Consider the following 18,605-nt stretch of genomic DNA (forward strand, 5'->3'; position numbering starts at 1 on the left):
TACATCCACCACTTGTGTTAGCAGCATGTTCAATATTCTCACCATTTTCTGTGTGAAGGAGATCTTCCTCATGTTCCCCTTAAACTTTTTACCTTTCACCTTTAACCTATGACTTCTAGTTGTAGTGTCACCCAATTTCAGTGGAAAAAGCCTGCTTGCATTTACTATATCTATACCCTTCATAATTTTGTATACCTCTATCAAATCTCCTCTCAATCTTCTACATTCAAGGGAATAAAGTTCTAACCTATTCAATCTTTCCCTATAACTCAGGTCCTCAAGTCCTGGCAGCATCCTTGTAAACTTTCTCAGCACTCTTTCAATCTTATTTACATATTTCCTGTAGGTAGGTGACCAAAACTACTCAGAATACTCCAAACTAGGCCACACCAATGTCATATATAATTTCAACATTATATCCCATCTCCTATACTCAAAGCATTGATTTATGAAGGCCAATGTGCCAAGAGCTTTCTTTATGGCTCTATCTATCTCTGACACCATTTTCAAGGAATTATGGATCTGTATTCCCAGATCATCCGTTCTACCACAGTTCTCAGTGTCCTACTGTTTACCATGTAAGACCTATCAATACAATACCTCACACTTTTCTACATTAAATTCCATCTGCCACTTTTCAGCCCATTTTTCCAGCTAGTAAAGATCCTGCTGCAAGCCATAATAGCTTTCTTCACTGTCCACTACACCCCCAACCTTGGTGTCATCCGCAAGTTTGCTGATCCAGTTAACCACATTATTATCCAGATCATTGATACAGATGACAAACAACAAAGGACCCAGCACTGATCCCTGCGGCACTCCACTAGTCACAGGCCTTCAGTCAAACAGGCAACCAACTACTGCCAATCTCTAGCTTCTGCCACAAAGCCAATGTCTAATCCAATTTATAGCCTCATATTGAATACCAAGTAATTGAACATTCTTGATCAACTTCCCAATGCGGGACCATGTCAAATACCTTACTAAAGTCCATGTAGATAACATCCACTGCCTTGCTTCATCAATTTTCCTCTATAAGATTGGTTAGACACAACCTACCATGCACAAAGCCATACTGACTATACTAAATCAGTCCATGTTTATCCAAATAAGTGTGTGCTTCGTCCCTTAGAACACCTTCCAGTAACTTACCCACTGTAGATGCCAAGCTCACTGGAAAATCATTTCCTGGCATATTCTTAGAGCCTTTCTTAAACAATGGAACAACATCAGCCATCTTCCAATCATACAGCACCTCACCCAGGGCTAAGGATTTTTTTTTCATATCTCTGCTAAGGTCCCTGCAACTTTTGCACTAGTCTCCCACAGGGTCCAAAGGAACAACATGTCAGGCCCTGGGGATTTATCCACCCTAATTTGCCTCAGTGCAGCAAGCACTTCCTCCTCTGGAAACTGTATAGGGTCCATAAACTCACTGCTACAATGCCTCACATTTATGGATTCTGTCTCATCTCCCAAGTAAATACAGATGCAAAAAAATCAATTTTAAGATTTTCCTGATCTCTTTTGGCTCCATGCATAGATTACCACTCTTATCTTCCAGAGGACCAATTTTGTCCCTTGCTATCCTTTGCGTCTTAATATATCTGTAGAAGCAGTTATAATTCACCTTCACCTTGCCTGCCAGAGAAACTTCAAACCTTCATTTAGCCCTCCTGATTTTCTTCTTGCATTCTCTTGCATTTGTTATATTCCTCAAGTACCTCATTTGTTCCTGCCTGCTATGTACCTTCTCTTTTTCTTAACCAGAATCTCATTATATTTCAAAAACCACAGTTCCATAAACATATTATTCTTGGCTTTTATACAGACAGGAATATACAAACTTTGTACACTCAAAAATCTACTTTTGAAGTTTCCCACTTACCAGGTACACTTTTGCTAGAAAACAACCTGTACCGAACCACACTTGCCAGATCCTTTATGATACCATCAAAATTGATCTTTCTTCAATTTAGAATCTCACCCTGAGGACCAGACCATTCCTTTTCTATAATTACCTTGAAAGTAATAGCATTTTGATAACTAGATACAGAGTGTCTACCCACACAAAACTACCCTTTCTCATCCCCAAGGGTTATGTTTAAAGGGAATTTATGGGACACATTTTTTAAACAGAGAGTGTTGGGTACCTAGGTCACACTGTGGTGAAAGCAAAAAATGCTACTTGAAGAGGCATTTGAACAGGTAGGTAAGGAGCAGGGAACAGAGGGATTGTGGTCATGTACAGGCAGGTGTGTAGTTTCATTTGGCATCAATGTTAACACAGGCATGATGAGTCAAAGGATCTGTTCCTGTGCTGCATTGTTCTATACTCAATGTTCGAGTTTCTGTATGCTTAGCTGATGCTTTGAATAGGAAGTTCCATAGATCTGGGGAGACAACAAAAAGATCTCCTGGAGATATCCTAGCTGGGACCAGGAGAAATGCTGCAGAGAGCTTGGATGTCAGATGTTCTCTTTTCTTGTCCACATTCACTCTGCTGGATGCCGCATACTGTGCCTTCTTTTAAGAAAATAATGCTGGTCTTTGCACCTGAGCACACCTGAAAATGATTTACAAGTGATGAGTTCACCAGCCACCACCGCACACAGCATGCTTCATAATGATGTGAAGCAATGCTCAAAACTGGCCAGGACCTTGAGAGAACACTCATAAATACAATACAGCCAGGGAGGAAGCAGCAGGCCTATCAGTTCTCTGCTACCATTCAGACTGTCCGTGTTAATGTGGGAAAGTCTCAGTGAGACTGAAAAATCCAATTTCACACTAACTGTCATCTGCTTAGTCACTACTGTCTTCCCTCAAACGAAAGGTAATGTGGGGGCAGTAATGTGTCGGCTTGTAATCCTGTCTCTGTATTGCTCATTCTTTGTGGAAACACCAGGAATTTCTTCAGGGCTGCAAGTGCCGGCCTTCCACATTGATTCACTGCTGTTGCTAAGCACTTGTCGAGCATAGTAATTGACTCTGTCTGTTGGAGAAGCTTTCGAGGGTGTCACCCTTTGACCTGTGCATCAAGTGTTGTTCTACAACTAAACACTGAAGGTACTGGAGGGAAGCGAACTGTAAAGGCCCATGACGTACCTCATCACAAACTGCCCTTTCATTCTGCTGTTGTGGCCTTGTTTCTTCGTCAAGCCCCAGTTCGGCCAGGGTCAAGAGGCTCTTCAGTAACCATAGCTCTTTGTTCTCATTTGTCTTGTGAATGGTTTGAGTGAGACTGAAGAGCTCTTCTGACAGATTTTTCCTTTCCTTCCATTTAATGGAAAAACAATCCCCCCAGGAGGGAGAGTACAGTGCAGCAGCCAGAAAATGTGGAAAGTTTGCGTAGTACGATGGAAGATGAGCTGAGCACAATAACTATTTCTGGGTCGCATAGAAAACTCTCCATGTCCCCAGATCGCTGTGAACACTGGAACTTGTAACAGGTTGCTTTGAATATATGCTGCCTATGCCACGTGACAGTGAGTATAGGAATAGAGTTAAATGGAGGATAAATGCGTGGCTGAGGGATTGGAGCGGAGAACAGGGATTTAGATTTCTGGATCATTGGGACCTCTTTTGAGGTAGGGATGACCTGTACAAAAAGGACGGGTGCATTTGAATCCTGGGGGACAAATATCCTGGCCGGAAGGTTTGCTAAGGCTACTGGAGAGAGTCTAAACTAGAATTGTTGGGGGGTGGGAACGGAACTGAAGAGACTGGGGGTGTTTGGCTCACAAATAAAGAAAGCTTGGAGATGGTGTGTGAGGCAGGACAGGCAGGTGATAGAGAAGGGACGAGCTCAGTTGGATGGTTTGAGATGTGTCTATTTTAACACAAGGAGTATTGTGAACAAAGTGGATGAGCTTAGAGCATGCATCAGTACTTGGAGATATGATATGGTAGCCATTACAGAGACTTGGATGGCTCAGGGACAGGAATGGTTACTTCAAGTGCCAGGTTTTAGATGTTTCAGAAAGGACAGGGAGGGAGGCAAAAGAGGTGGGGGCATGGCACTGTTGATCAGAGATAGTGTCACAGCTGCAAAAAAGGTCGATGCCATGGAGGGATTTCTACGGAGTCTCCGTGGGTGGAGGTTAGGAACAGGAAAGGGTCAATAACTTCACTGGGTGTTTTTTATAGGCTGCCTAATAGTAACAGGGCTATCGAGGAATAGATAGGAAAACAGATCCTGGAAAGGTATAATAATAACAGAGTTGTCCTAATGGGAGATTTTAATTTCCTAAATATTGATTGGCATCTCTATAGAGCGAGGGGTTTAGATGGGGTTGAGTTTGTTAGGTGTGTTCAGGAAGGTTTCTTGACACAATATGTAGATAAGCCAACAAGAGGAGAGGCTGTACTTGATTTTGAACCTGGGCAGGTGTCAGATCTCTCAGTGGGAGAGCATTTTGGAGATAGTGATCATAGTTCTGTATCCTTTACAATAGAATTGGAGAGAGATAGGAACAGACAAGTTAGAAAAGTGTTTAATTGGAGTAAGGGGAATTATAAGGCTATCAGGAAGGAAATTGGAAACAGTTGTTCTCAGGGTAAAGTACAGAAGAGATGTGGTAAATGTTCAGGGGATGTTTGTGTGGAGTTCTGTATAGGTACGTTCCAATGAGACAGGGAAGTTATGGTAGGGTACAGGAATTGTGGTTTACAAAGGCTGTAATAAATCTAGTCAAGAAGAAAAGAAAAGCTTACAAAAGATTCAAAGAGCTAGGTGATGTTAGAAATCTAGAAGATTATAAGGCCAATAGGAAGGAACTTAAGAAGGAAGTTAGGAGAACCAGAATGTGCCATGGGAAGGCCTTGGTGGACAGGATTAAGGAAAACCCCAAGGCATTCTACAAGTATGTGAAGAGTAAGAGGATAAGACTTGAAAGAATAGGACTTATCAAGTGTAACAGTGGGAAAGTGTGTATGGAACTGGAGGAATTAGCAGAAGTGCTTCATGAATATTTTACTTCAGTATTCACTATGAAAAAGGAACTTGGTGATTGTAGTGATGACTTGCAGCAGACTGAAAAGCTTGAGCATGTAGATATTAAGAAAGAGGATGTGCTGGATCTTTTGCAAAGCATCAAGTTGGATAAGTCATTGGGACCGGACAAGATGTAGCCTAGGCTACTGTGGGACGCAAGGGAGGAGATTGCTGAGCCTCTGGCAATGATCTTTGCATCATCAATGAGGATGGGAGAGGTTCTGGAGGATTGGAGGGTTGCGGATGTTGTTTCTTTATTCAAGAAAGGGAATAGAGATAGCCCAGGAAATTATAGACCAGTGAGTCTTACTTCAGTGGTTGGTATGTTGATGCAAAAGATCCTGAGAGGCATGATTTAAGAACATTTGGAGAGGTATAATATGATTAGGAATAGTCAGCATGGCTTTGTCAATGGCAGGTTGTGCCTTACGAGCCTGATTGAATTTTTTGAGGATGTGACTAAACACATTGATGAAGGTAGAGCAGTAGATGTAGTGTATATGGATTTCAGCAAGGCATTTGATAAGGTACCCCATGCAAGGCTTATTGAGAAAGTAAGGAGGGATGGGATCCAAGGAGACATTGCTTTGTGGATCCAGAACTGGCTTGCCCACAGAAGGCAAAGAGTGGTTGTACACAGGCCATATTCTGCATGGAGGTTGGTGACCAGTGGTGTGCCCCTACGGTTCTTTATTTTTATAAAATGACCTGGATGAGGAAGTGGAGGGATGGGTTAGTAAATCTGCTGATGGCACAAAGGTTGAGGGTGTTATGGATAGTGTAGATGCCTGTCAGAGATGACAGTGGAACATTGATAGGATGCAAAACTGGGCTGAATAGTGGCAGACGGAGTTCAACCCAGGTAATTCATAGGACACTCAAAGCTGTTGTGCAGGTTGACTCTGTGATTCTGAAAGCATACAGTGCATTGGCCTTCATTAATTGTGGGCTTGAGTTTAGGAGCTGAGAGATAATGTTGCAGCTATATAACCATATAACAATCACAGCACGGAAACAGGCCATCTCGGCCCTCCTAGTCTGTGCCGAACTCTTAATCTCACCTAGTCCCACCTACCCGCACTCAGCCCATAACCCTCCACTCCTTTCCTGTCCATATACCTATCCAATTTTACCTTAAATGACACAACTGAACTGGTCTCTACTACTTCTACAGGAAGCTCATTCCACACAGCTATCACTCTCTGAGTAAAGAAATACCCCCTCGTGTTTCCCTTAAACTTCTGCCCCCTAACTCTCAAATCATGTCCTCTCGTTTGAATCTCCCCTACTCTCAATGGAAACAGCCTATTCACGTCAACTCTATCTATCCCTCTCAAAATTTTAAATACCTCGATCAAATCCCCCCTCAACCTTCTACGCTCCAATGAATAGAGACCTAACTTGTTCAACCTTTCTCTGTAACTTAAGTGCTGAAACCCAGGTAACATCCTAGTAAATCGTCTCTGCACACTCTCTAATTTATTGATATCTTTCCTATAATTCGGTGACCAGAACTGCACACAATATTCCAAATTTGGCCTTACCAATGCCTTGTACAATTTTAACATTACATTCCAACTTCTGTACTCAATGCTTTGATTAATAAAGGCCAGCGTTCCAAAAGCCATCTTCACCACCCTATCTACATGAGACTCCACCTTCAGGGAACTATGCACTGTTATTCCTAGATCTCTCTGTTCCTCTGCATTCCTCAATGCCCTACCATTTACCCTGTATGTTCTATTTGGATTATTCCTGCCAAAATGTAGAACCTCACACTTCTCAGCATTAAACTCCATCTGCCAACGTTCAGCCCATTCTTCTAACCGGCATAAATCTCCCTGCAAGCTTTGAAAACCCACCTCATTATCCACAACACCTCCTACCTTAGTATCATCGGCATACTTACTAATCCAATTTACCACCCCATCATCCAGATCATTTATGTATATTACAAACAAATAATATACAAATATATAAGATCCTGGTCAGACCCCACTTGGAGAACTGTGCTCAGTTCTGGTCGCCTCATTACAGGAAGGATGTGGTAACTATAGAGAGAGTACGGGGGATATTTACAAGGATGTTGTCTGGATTGGGGAGCATGCCTTACAAGAATAGGTTAGATGAACTGGGCCTTTTTTCCTTGGAATGATGAAGGATGAGAGGTGACCTGATAGAAGTGTACAAGATGATGAAAGGCATTGATCCTGTGGATAGTCAGAGACTTTTTCCCAGGGCTGAAATGGCTAGCATGAGAGGGCACAGTTTTAAGGTGCTTGGAAGAAGGTACAGAGGAGATGTCAGGGGTAAGAGTTTTATGCAGAGAGTTGTGGGTGCATGGAATGGGCTGCCAGCAATGGTGGTGGAGGCAGATACGATAGGGTCTTTTAAGAGACTCCTGGACAGGTACATGGAGCTCAGAAAAATAGAGGGCTATGGGTAAGCCTAGGTAATTTCTAAGGTAATGATATGTTCGGCATAGCTTTGTGGGCCAAAGGGCCTGTAGCTTTTCTATGTTTCTGCATCCTGAAATGCTTTTTCTTTGCAAACATCCATGAAAATATAGAAGTGCCCCAAAGAATGAACTACAGATAAACTTAAGAACCACAAAGTCACCCCCCTGCTCCCCTTCCTCCTGCGTGTAAGCGACAGCAAGCAACAATCCCCCCTCCCCCCACCAGCAAAAAAATGCAAGCATCAGTACCACCACCAAGCACTCAAGCAGGAGCAAAGCAATAGCTGATGCACCATCAATAACTCACATTGAGACGTAGGCGAGATATCGGCTTTTATTGACTGGAAGAAGGAACCAGGAGTGAGTGTCTATCATACAAGGTCCTGGAGACTGAGGCCGATCTTCAGGCCGCAGGTCTCCTTTATACAGGGGCCTGTGGGAGGAGCCACAGGAGCAGTCAGCAGGGGCGTGTCCCGACAGGCACATAGTTCACCACAATAGCAAAGACACAGACTTTCAGTTACCACAAAGACTTTGCATTTCACCCAGTATTCAACATACCGCAGATTTTCTCTCTCCCTAATAAGGGAGAAAAAGGAGTCTGTTCTTCACCAGTGAGCAGGGAGACATAACTAACAACTCACTGGTTTACAATGTTAAAAATCTGTTATGTCACTTTTTGCAAGCTCTGTGCCCGAAGATCACAAAGATTTCGGACCCACAGCAGATATCTTAACTCACCCAATGAGACACGGGTCTCCTGCCGTGACTCTGACCCTTGAACCACCCATCTCCAGAGCCCAGAGATCTTAGACTTCTGAATTTGAACCAGACTCTCAGGGTGAACCCTTGGCATGCTGAACAACGATTAGTTATAGAACCCTGAGAGCGGATCCAATTCCCGCAAGGAACCAAAGTCAGCGTGTAAGTCCAGATCAGGGCCTTCAAAAGAACCCTGAAAGGCAAAATTAAAGATATTAAAGATATCACTGTGGACATTGGAACTTGTAATGGGTAGATCAGGATAAACTTCATCCATATCCCCAGATCACTGTAGACAATGGAACTTGTGCAAGGTCATGTCGGGTAAACTCTCTTCATGTGTTCAGATCTTTATAGACATTATAACTTGCAGCAGGTTGCTTTGGATAAACTCTCTTTTTGTCCCCAGATCACTATAGACACAGGAACTTGTACAGTCCTTAGATAAACTCTCCCATGACCCCAGATCACTATAGACACAGGAACTTGTACAGTCCTTAGATAAACTCTCCCATGACCCCAGATCACTATAGACATAGGAACTTGTACAGCCATTGGATAATCTCTCTCCATGACCCCAGATCACTATAGACACAGGAACTTGTACAGTCATTGGATAAACTCTTTCCATTTCCCCAGATCACTGTGGACATTGGAACTATCAACAGGTTGCATTGGATAAACTCACTCCGTGTTTCCAGATCCCTGTGGACACTGGAATATCAACAGGTCACATTGGATAAACTCTTTCTGTGTTTCCAGATCCCTGTGGACACTGGAATATTAACAGGTCATGTTGGATAAATGTTCTCCATGTTTCCAGATCCCTGTGGACACTGGAATATTAACAGGTCACGTTGGATAAATGTTCTCCATGTTTCCAGATCCCTGTAGACACTGGAATATTAACAGGTCACGTTGGATAAATGCTCTCCATGTTTCCAGATTGCTGTGGAAACTGGAATATCAACAGGTTGCATTGGATAAACTCTCTCTGTGTTTTCAGATCACTATGGACATTGGAACTGGTAGCAGATTGCTTTGGGTAAACTCGCTTCATATTCCCAACTCGCTGTGCACACTGAAATTTGTACAGGCCCTCGGATAAACTTCCCCCATGTCCCCAAATTGCTATGGATACTGGAACTTGTAACAGGTTGCTACAAGCCTCCAGAGTGCACAGAACATCTTCAAGGAGCAATGCCTCAAAAAAGCAGCATCCATCATTAAGGCCCCCCATCATGCAGATCATGACTTGTTTTCATTGTTACCATCAGAAAGGAGGTACAGATACCTGAGGTACACACTCAATGATTCAGGAGCTGCTTCTTCCTCTCAGCTATCCGATTTCTAAATTGACATTGAACCCATGGGCGCTACCTCACTACTTTTTATATCTATTTTTGCACAACTTATTTAAGTTAACTATTTTATATACTTGTCTTACCCTTTCTGAAGTCCATAACCTGTTCATTGCTCTTACTGACTTTGAGTGCAAGGCTGTTGCTGCAACACCACTCATCTAGCTGATATATCTTGCTCCTGTATCTGAAATTCTGCCAATAATAGTTGTGGTGGCATCTGTTAGTCTTGAGAGACCATGGATCTGCACCTGGAAAGTCTGCTGGAGTGTCCTCTCCAGGGTGCAGGCCTGGGCGAGGTTGTATGGAAGACCGGTAGTTGCCCATGCTGCAAGTCTCCCTTCTCTACGACACCAATGTTGTCCAAGGGAAGGGCAAAGGCCGATACAGCTTGGCACCAGTGTCATCGCAGAAGTTGCCAGAATAAGGTTGAAGGCAACATTGGATTGCCTTAGGGACTCCAGCTCTGGATTTGTCCTCAGGGTTTACTCCCGAAGCCTTTCCCATGAGTGGGTATGGCCGCACGGCAGCGGAGGTTTGAGATCAGAGTTTTCCTTCTCTTAGGTGGACTGCCTTTCTAGGCTGACGAGCTCCATCTACCTGAAATGGTTGAACAATAGTTGTATTGTCAGCAAATTCATAGATAGTTTTTGAACTGTGCCTAGCCACACAGTCATGGGTGCAGAGATAGTTGAGCAATGGGATAAGCACACATCACTGAGGTGTACTAGTGTAGATTGTCAGAAAGGTGGAGGTGTTGTTTCTGATCCACACAGATTGTAGTCTACCAATTAGGAAGTTGAGGATGCAGTTGCAGAGAGAGTTCCAGAGGTCCAGGTTCTGGAGCCTTTCGAATAGAACTGTAAGAATGTTGGTGTTAAATGCTGAGCTGTAGTTGATAAATAGCATCCTGACGTTGATATTTGCATTGCCCAGGTGATCCTAGTCTGAGTGAGGAGTCAATGAGATCATGTCTGCCATAGCCCTATTGTGCTGATAGGCAAATTGCAATGGATTTGGGTCCTTTCTGAGACAGGAGTTAATTCCAGCCATAACCAACCTCTTAAAGCACTTCATCACCATAGATATAAGTGCTGCTGGATGATAATTGTTAAGGCAGCTCACCCTGCTCTTCTTGGGTACTGGTATAATTGTTGCCCTTTTGAAGCAGGTGGGAACTTCAGACTGTAGCATTGAGAGACTGAAAATGTCTTTGAACATCCCACCAATTGGTTAGCACAGGTTTTTTAGAGACCTACCCATTGGGGCCTGTCTCCTTGTGAGGGTTCACCTTGAAAGACAGCCTGACATCATCCTCTGAGACAGAGTTCATGGGGTCACTGGGTGCTGCAGGGATCCACATTGCTGAACATTTATTCTCTCTTTTACAGTGAGCAGAAAAGACTTTGAGCTCATGTAAGAGTGAAGCATCACTGCCATTCATGATGTTAGATTTTGCTTAGTAGGAAGTAATGGACAGCGCACCCTACCAGAGCTGATGTGCATCTGGTTTCATCTCCAACCTCATTTGAATTGTTCCGTAACTTTTGAAATAACCCTCTGCAAGTCGTACCTGGTTTTTCTGTATAGACCTGAGTCACAAGACTTGAATTCCACAGATCTAGCCCTCAGCTGACTACAAACTTCCTGGTTCATCCATGGCTTTTGATTTGGGTATGCACAATGAGTTTTTGTAGGCACACACGCATCCATGCGAGTTTTAATGAAGTCAGAGACAGCTGTGCTGTACTTATTCAGACCTGAAGGTGAATCCTTGAAAACAGTCCGGCCCACTGATTCAAAGCAGTCACAGAAACCTCTTGGGGGCTAACCAAATGTGCTTTTCCTTTGTTAAATGTGTTTTTTTATGATTGTAAGATGGTGCTGGACTTCATGATCTTTGGGTGTTGCAGATCTACCCATTCAGTGAGCTGTTTGTTGATCACATGAGCCAGCCAAGGTGTCCAGGTGTTGGAGGAGCTGGCTGGGGTGCAGGCAGAGCCAGACTGAGTTCAGAGAAGCTGGCCTGGGTGAAGAGCATGTTGCTGTGTGCTACTCAATACATCAGAATTTGTGCACAAAGGTGACATGCAGTGTAACTGTGTGTGATTGTCTTTGATTTTTTCTCTTGCAATTGCAAGCCCCTGTTGGACATTGATTATGTAAGATACTGCAGGCCTGTTTTCCTTGTTTGGTGGTGTAATAGGCGGCATGGAAGCTGCATGGCCTCAGTTGTAGCAAGGGTTAGGCCTCAAGCTTTGCCACGTCTTGCCTGACTAGGCTTTCCTGCTACTGCAGTCCAGGACAGAGACATTGGAGGTGGTGTAGCATTGCATTCATGCTCAGTTGGGGTCTAGCGTTTCCCATTGGTGCTGCTCTCCAGTGGTCTATCATTGGAATGACAGGCGAGATTGCAGGAATTTGTAAAACCACTTTGCGGGACATGTCACTCAGGGCTTGAACTACATATGTGACTTTTTTTTTTGCGTGACCATGTTGATTTTGTTCACCATCTTGAATTTACTGTGTAGGGTTTGCATCTTGGCCCAGAGGAATGCTGTTTCATTCAGCTGTATTCATGTATAGTCAAATGATAATTAAACTTGATTTGATATGAATTTATCCTAATGTCCCTCTGGTACACTACTTTAGCTTTGACATCTTCAGTTTTATTTAGCTGAGATGATACATTGGATGTATTTGTAGTTCTCAACTGTAAAAGACTAAAGCAGGAGTATTTGATGGTTTCCACTGGAGCAGCTTACATGAGTCACCTTCTATATGGTGCCATCATGGGTACTAGCCTCCATAGTATCCATCATTAAGGACCCCCATTACCCAGCTCATGCCTTGTTCCCATAGCTACCATCATGGAGGAGATACAGAAGCTCGAAGGCACACACTCAAAGATTCAGGAACAGCTTCTTTCCCTCTGCCATCTGAGTTCTGAATGGACATTGAACCCATGAACACTAACTCACTACTTCTTTATTTCTATTTTTGCACTACTTAATGAATTTATCTATTTTAAATATATAGTGCCTATAAAAAGTATTCAATCCCCTTGGATGTTTTCATGTTTTATTGTTTTACAACATTGAATTTGGCTTTTTTGACACTGATCAACAGAAAAATTCTTTCATGTCAAAGTGAAGACAGATCTCTATATGGTGATCTAAATTAATTACAAATATAAAACACAGAACATCGGTTGTATTAAGTATTCACCTCCTTTAAAATGACACACCAAATCATCACTGGTACGGCCAATTGGCTTTAGAAGTCACATAATTAGTTAAATGGAGATTACAGTGTGCAGTCAAGGTGTTTCAATTGATTGTAATAAAAACACACCTGTATCGAGAATGTTCAACTGCTGGTGAGTCAGTATCCTGGCAAAAACCACACACTGTAGCCAATTACAAATGATCGATATTTTCATTGTATCATTTTACAATAGATCTATGTTCTCCTGCATCCTTGTACAATTGACCTATGTCCCCCCTAACCCCATATCCATAAGACCATAAGAACTTGAAGGAGAATTAGGCCATTCAGCCTATCGAGCCAGCTCCACCATTCCATCATCTGATCCCAGATCCCACTCCACCCCATACACCTACCTTCTTGCCATATCATTGCATGCCCTGACTGATAAGAAAACTATAAACTTCTGCATTAAGTATACCCATGGACTTGGCCTCAACCACAGTCTGAGGCAGAGCATTCCACTGATTCACAACTCTTTGTCTAAAATAATTCCTCCATACCTCTATTCTAAAAGGTTGCCCCTCAATTTTGAGGTGTTCCCTCTAGTTCTGAATACTCCCTCCAAAGGAAACAATCACTCCACATCCACCTTATCTAGTTCATCCAACATTCAGTAAGTTTCAATGCTATTCCCCCGCATTCTTCTGAATTCCAGTGAGTACAGGCCAAAAGCTCCCAAAAGTTCTTCATGTGTTAACCCCTTCATTCCCAGCATTATCCTTATGAACCTCCTCTGGACTCTCTCCAATGACAACACATCCTTGCTGACCGCTGAGGACCACCACAAGTCTTCTTTTATTCCCACTCACTGCCTCCTATCTGTCAGCCATTCCTCTATCCATGTCAGTATCCTGCCTGTAACGCCATAGGATTTTATCTTGTTAAGCTGCCTCAGGTGTGTCACCTTAGCAAATACATTCTGAAAATCCAAGTAAATACCATCTGCTCCCTCTCCTTTGTCCACCCTGCTTGTTATTTCCTCAAAGAACTCTTACAGATTTGTCAGGTAGATTTCCCTTTACAGAAACCATGCTGACTTTGACTTATTTCATCATTAGTCTCCAAGTACCCCAAAACATAGTCCTAAATAATATCACTAACACTTTCCCAACCACTAAAGTTAGGCAAAGTGGCCCATAATTTTGCTTTCCTATGCAGTTGTATAATTTTAAAATGGATCTGTGTCCCCGATGTCATTGTACAACTGATCCATGCCCCCCATACCCTTTTACGATTAATCTATATTCCCCATATCCTTTTACAATTAATCTATAACCCCCTATACCCTGTTACAACTAATCTATATCCTCCTATACACTGCTATAACTAATCTATATCCTCCTATACCATGTTACAATTAATCTATATCCCCCATTCCCTGTTACAACTAATTTATTTTACAACTGATCTATCTTTCCCCATATCCATTTACCACTGATCTAACTTCCCCCATATCTTTTTACAACTGATCTCTCTGCTCCCATGTTCTTTTACGACTAATGTATGTCCCACCTTATCCTTTTACAACTGAACAAAGTGGTTGGAGTGAGATGAAAACATGACTGAGACGGAGTTGTGACATGCAAAGCAGAGAAAAATCAGAGCCAAGAAGTTTCGGAGCCCATTTAGCTAAACTGAGAACAGGGTTTGACCAATCTAAACACCAGACCGATTTGGAAAGGTCAGGTATGAGCTGAAACGTGACAGTAGGGTTCAGGCCCAGAGTTTATGGAAACAATAGGGCCTGGATATTCAAGCAAAATCACCCGATGTTTGGACAAATTAAGCACTGGGCTGGATGGATTGAAAAGTGTGTCAGTCCAGTTCTGCTCATGCTCTGTGATATCTGCTCTGCTCTTCACTGCAACAAGGCTACGGCTGTAAGCCTGCTCGGGCTGTCCTGGGCTTTATGTCTATAGACTCACTTTTGTTCTGAATGCTATTGCTTGCTTTGACTTGTTTGCATGATTAGTGTTTTTCTTTCCCTCTCTGTTTGTTAGTCTTTTTAATGGGCTCTTTTGTAAGGAAACAAGTATCAAGGTTACATAACGTATACACACTTTGGTAATAAATGTACTTTGGACATTGAACTTGTACCAGACATTTGGATATACTCTCTCTATTTTCTCAGATTGCTATGGACTCTGCAACTTTTGCTATGCACTTGGATAAACACTCCTTGTACTCTCCTAGGAAGAATCACTGGGGATTTGTACCAGGATGCCCATGAAGTGTCCAACATGGACTTCACTACACAACACCAGTATTGAAGGCTGGCGTTAAGTGAAATATGCAAATCTTTGGCATATTGGCTGTTCATTGCCCTTGTCCAGAATGCATCACTCCCCTTCACACTCTGGTTCCCAATCCTGCAAAAAAAAATTGACAGATTTCCCTGCCCTAATTCTAGTCTTTCCCACTCCCAAAGCACCAACCAAGAGTCTCCCACGTCCAATCCAATCCTACAGACATTGACCTCGGATGTCTCCCTGAACCAGACATGGGAAAGACAGACCAAAGACCCAGGAGATGTCAATGGCTTCCTACCATGCCAGTCCTGCACAGCTACATGACATCTTTGACAGAGAGAGAGGTGTGAAGGGTGTATTTGGAAGATGGAATGAACTCCTTGCTGCAGGATTGTTTGAGGTGTCACTGAGCCATGAGGATGAAGCTGAGAGATGAGGCAGGTTGGGAAATGCTTTTTCTCACATTTGTACCAGTACTTTCCCTTCCAACCCCAGTCGAAGAAAGTTGTAATTTCCAAAATTAATATAATATTAACTGACCAACATCAGAATTAATATCACTAGTATATGTCGTGAAATGTTGGGAGCTGAATGTCCAAGGTTGCATGTTATATCGAAGGGATAGGAAAGTAGGCAAATGAGGTGGTGTGGCTCTACTGGTAAAGAATGGCATCAAATCAGTAGAAAGATGTGACATAGGAGTGGAAGATGTTGAATCCCTGTGGGTCGAGTTAAGAAACTGCAAAGGTAAAAGGACCCTGAATGCAGTTATGTACAGGCCTCCCAACAGTGGCTGGGAGGTGGACCACAGGTTAAAACAGGAAATAGAAAAGGTAAGTCAAAAGGGCAATGTTATGATAGTCATTGGAGATTTTAACATGCAGGTCAATTAGGAAAATTAAGTTGGTAATAGATCTCAAGAGAGTGAGTTTGTTGAATGCCTAAGAGATGGCTTTTTAGAGCAGTTTGTCATTGAGCCTACTAGGCGATCAGCTATACTGGATTGGGTGTTATGTAATGAACTGGAGGTGATGAGGTAACTTAAGGTACAGGAACCCTTAGGAAACAGTAATCACAATATGATTGAATTCAACTTGAAATCTGATAGGGAGAAAGTAAAGTCTGATATAGCGGTATTTCAGTGGAGTAAGGGAAATTGCAATGGTATGAGAGAGGAGTTGGCCAAGTAATTTGGAAGGAGCTGCTGGCAGGGATATCAGCAGAGCAGCAATGGTGTGCACTTCTGGGAAAAATGAGGCAGGCGCAGGACATGTGTATTCCAAAAATGAAGAAATACACAAATGGTAAAATAGTATAAATATGGCTGATAAAGGAAGACAAAGTTATTGTAAAAGCAAAAGAAAGGGCATCTAACAAAGCAAAAATTAGTGGGAAGATAGAGGATTGGGAAGTTTTTTAAAACCTATACAACCATATATAACAATTACAGTACGGAAACAGGCCATCTCGGCCTTTCTAGTCCATGCCGAACTACACAGTTCTACAAATGTCGACCTTACAGAGAACAACCAAAAGAATCATTAGAAGGGAAAAGATGAAATATGAAAGCAAACTGGTGAATAATATCAAAGTGAGTAGTAAAAGTTTTTTTAAGCATTTTAAAAATAAAAGAGAAATGAGACTGCTAGAAAATGAGGCAGGAGAAATAATAACGGGGGGACAAGGAGATGGCTGATGAAGCAAATGAATATTTTGATCAGTCTTCATTGTGGAAGACACTAGCAACATGCCTGATGTTGTAGTGTGTGAAGGAAGAGAAGTGAATGCAGTTACTGTTAAAAGAGAGAAGGTGCTCAAAAAGCTGAAAGACCTGAAGGCACATAAGTCACCTGGACTAGAAGAACTGTGCCCTAGGGCTCTGAAAGAGGATGTGTTAGAGATTGTAGAGGCATTAGAAATTATCTTTCAAAACTCATTACACTCTGGCGAAGTGCCAGAGGTCTGGAAAATTGCAAATGTCTCTCCACTCTTGAAGAAAGGAGGAAGGTAGCAGAAAGGAAATTATAAACCAGTTAGCCTGACCTCAGTGGTTGGGAAGATGTTGGAGTTAATTGTTAAGGACGAGGTAATGGAGTACTTGGTGACACATGACAAGATAGGACAAAGTCAGCATGGAAAATCCTTCAAGGAAAATCCTGCCTGATGAACCTGTTGGAATTCTTTGAGAAGCTTACAAGTAGGATAGATAAAGGGGATGTAGTGAATGTTGCATATTTGGACTTTCAGTAGACCTTTGACAAGGTGCCACACATAAGGCTGCTTACCAAGTTAAGACCCCAAGGTATTATAGGAAAGTTACTAATGTGGTTAGAACATTGGCTGATTAGGAGAAGGCAGCAAGTGGGAATAAAAGGATCCTTTTCTCATTGGCTGCTAGTGACTAGTGGTGTTCCGCAGGGATTGGTGTTGGGGCCACTTCTTTATATGTTGTATATCAGTGATTTAGATGATGGAATAGATGCCTTTGTTGCCAAGTTTGCAGATGATATGAAGGTTGCTGGAGGGGCAGGTAGTGTTAAGAAAACAGGTAGGATGAAGAAGGATTTAGACTGATTAGGAGAATAGGCAAGAAAGTGGCAAATGAAATATAATGTTGGAAAATGCATGGTCATGCACTTTGGTAGTAGAAATAAATGTATGGACTATTTTCTAAATGGGGAGAAAATTCCAGGTATCTGAGATGCAGAGCAACTTGGGAGTCCTTGTGCAGAACACCTTAAAGGTTAACTTGCAGATTAAGCCAGTGGTGAGGAAGGGAAATGCCACATTAGCATTCATTTCAAGAGATCAAGAATACAACAACAAGGATGTGGTGTTGAGGCTTTATAAGGCACTAGTGAGGCCTCACCTTGAGTATTGTGATCAGTTTTGGGCCCATCATCTTAGAAAAGATGTGCTAGCATTACAGAGGGTCCAGAGGAGGTGCACAAGGACAATTCCAGGAATGAAAGAGTTATCATGCGAAGAATGTTTGATGGCTCAGGGTCTGTACTCACTGGAATTCAGAAGGATGAGGGGGGTCTCACTGAAACCTTTTGAATGTTGAAAGGCCTAGACAGAGTAGATGTGGAAAGGATGTTTCCCATGGTGAGAGAGTCTAGGATAAGAGGGCACAGCCTCAGGATAGAGGAACGCCCTTTCAAAGCAGAGATGTGGAGAAATTTCTTGAGCCAAAGGTGGTGAATTTGTGAAATTTGTTGCCACATGCAGCTGTGGAGGCCAGGTCATTTTGTGTATTTAAGGCAGAGATTAATAGGTTCTTGATTGGACATGGCATCACAGATTACAGGGAGAAAGCCAGGAAATGAGGTTGAAGAGGAGGAAAAATACAGATCAGCCATGATTGAATGGCGGAGCAGACTCAATGGGCCAGATAACCTAATTCTGCTCCTATATCCTATGATCTTATGGAAATTTGTTAACTTTACAGCAGCAGTACAATGAAATACATGATAAATAAACAGGGAAAAATGAGTTACATTAACTAT

The 18,605-nt window shown here is 42.5% G+C and overlaps 1 protein-coding gene across 1 annotated transcript in view; it reads left to right on the forward strand.

Annotated features, from left to right (window-relative positions):
* LOC132405765 (sodium/iodide cotransporter-like) overlaps positions 1 to 18,605 on the forward strand; it is a 140,667-nt gene that overhangs the window by 45,289 nt on the left and 76,773 nt on the right. The window lies entirely within an intron of this gene.

Source organism: Hypanus sabinus, chromosome 16, assembly GCF_030144855.1.
Source record: "Hypanus sabinus isolate sHypSab1 chromosome 16, sHypSab1.hap1, whole genome shotgun sequence".
NCBI lineage: Eukaryota > Metazoa > Chordata > Chondrichthyes > Myliobatiformes > Dasyatidae > Hypanus > Hypanus sabinus.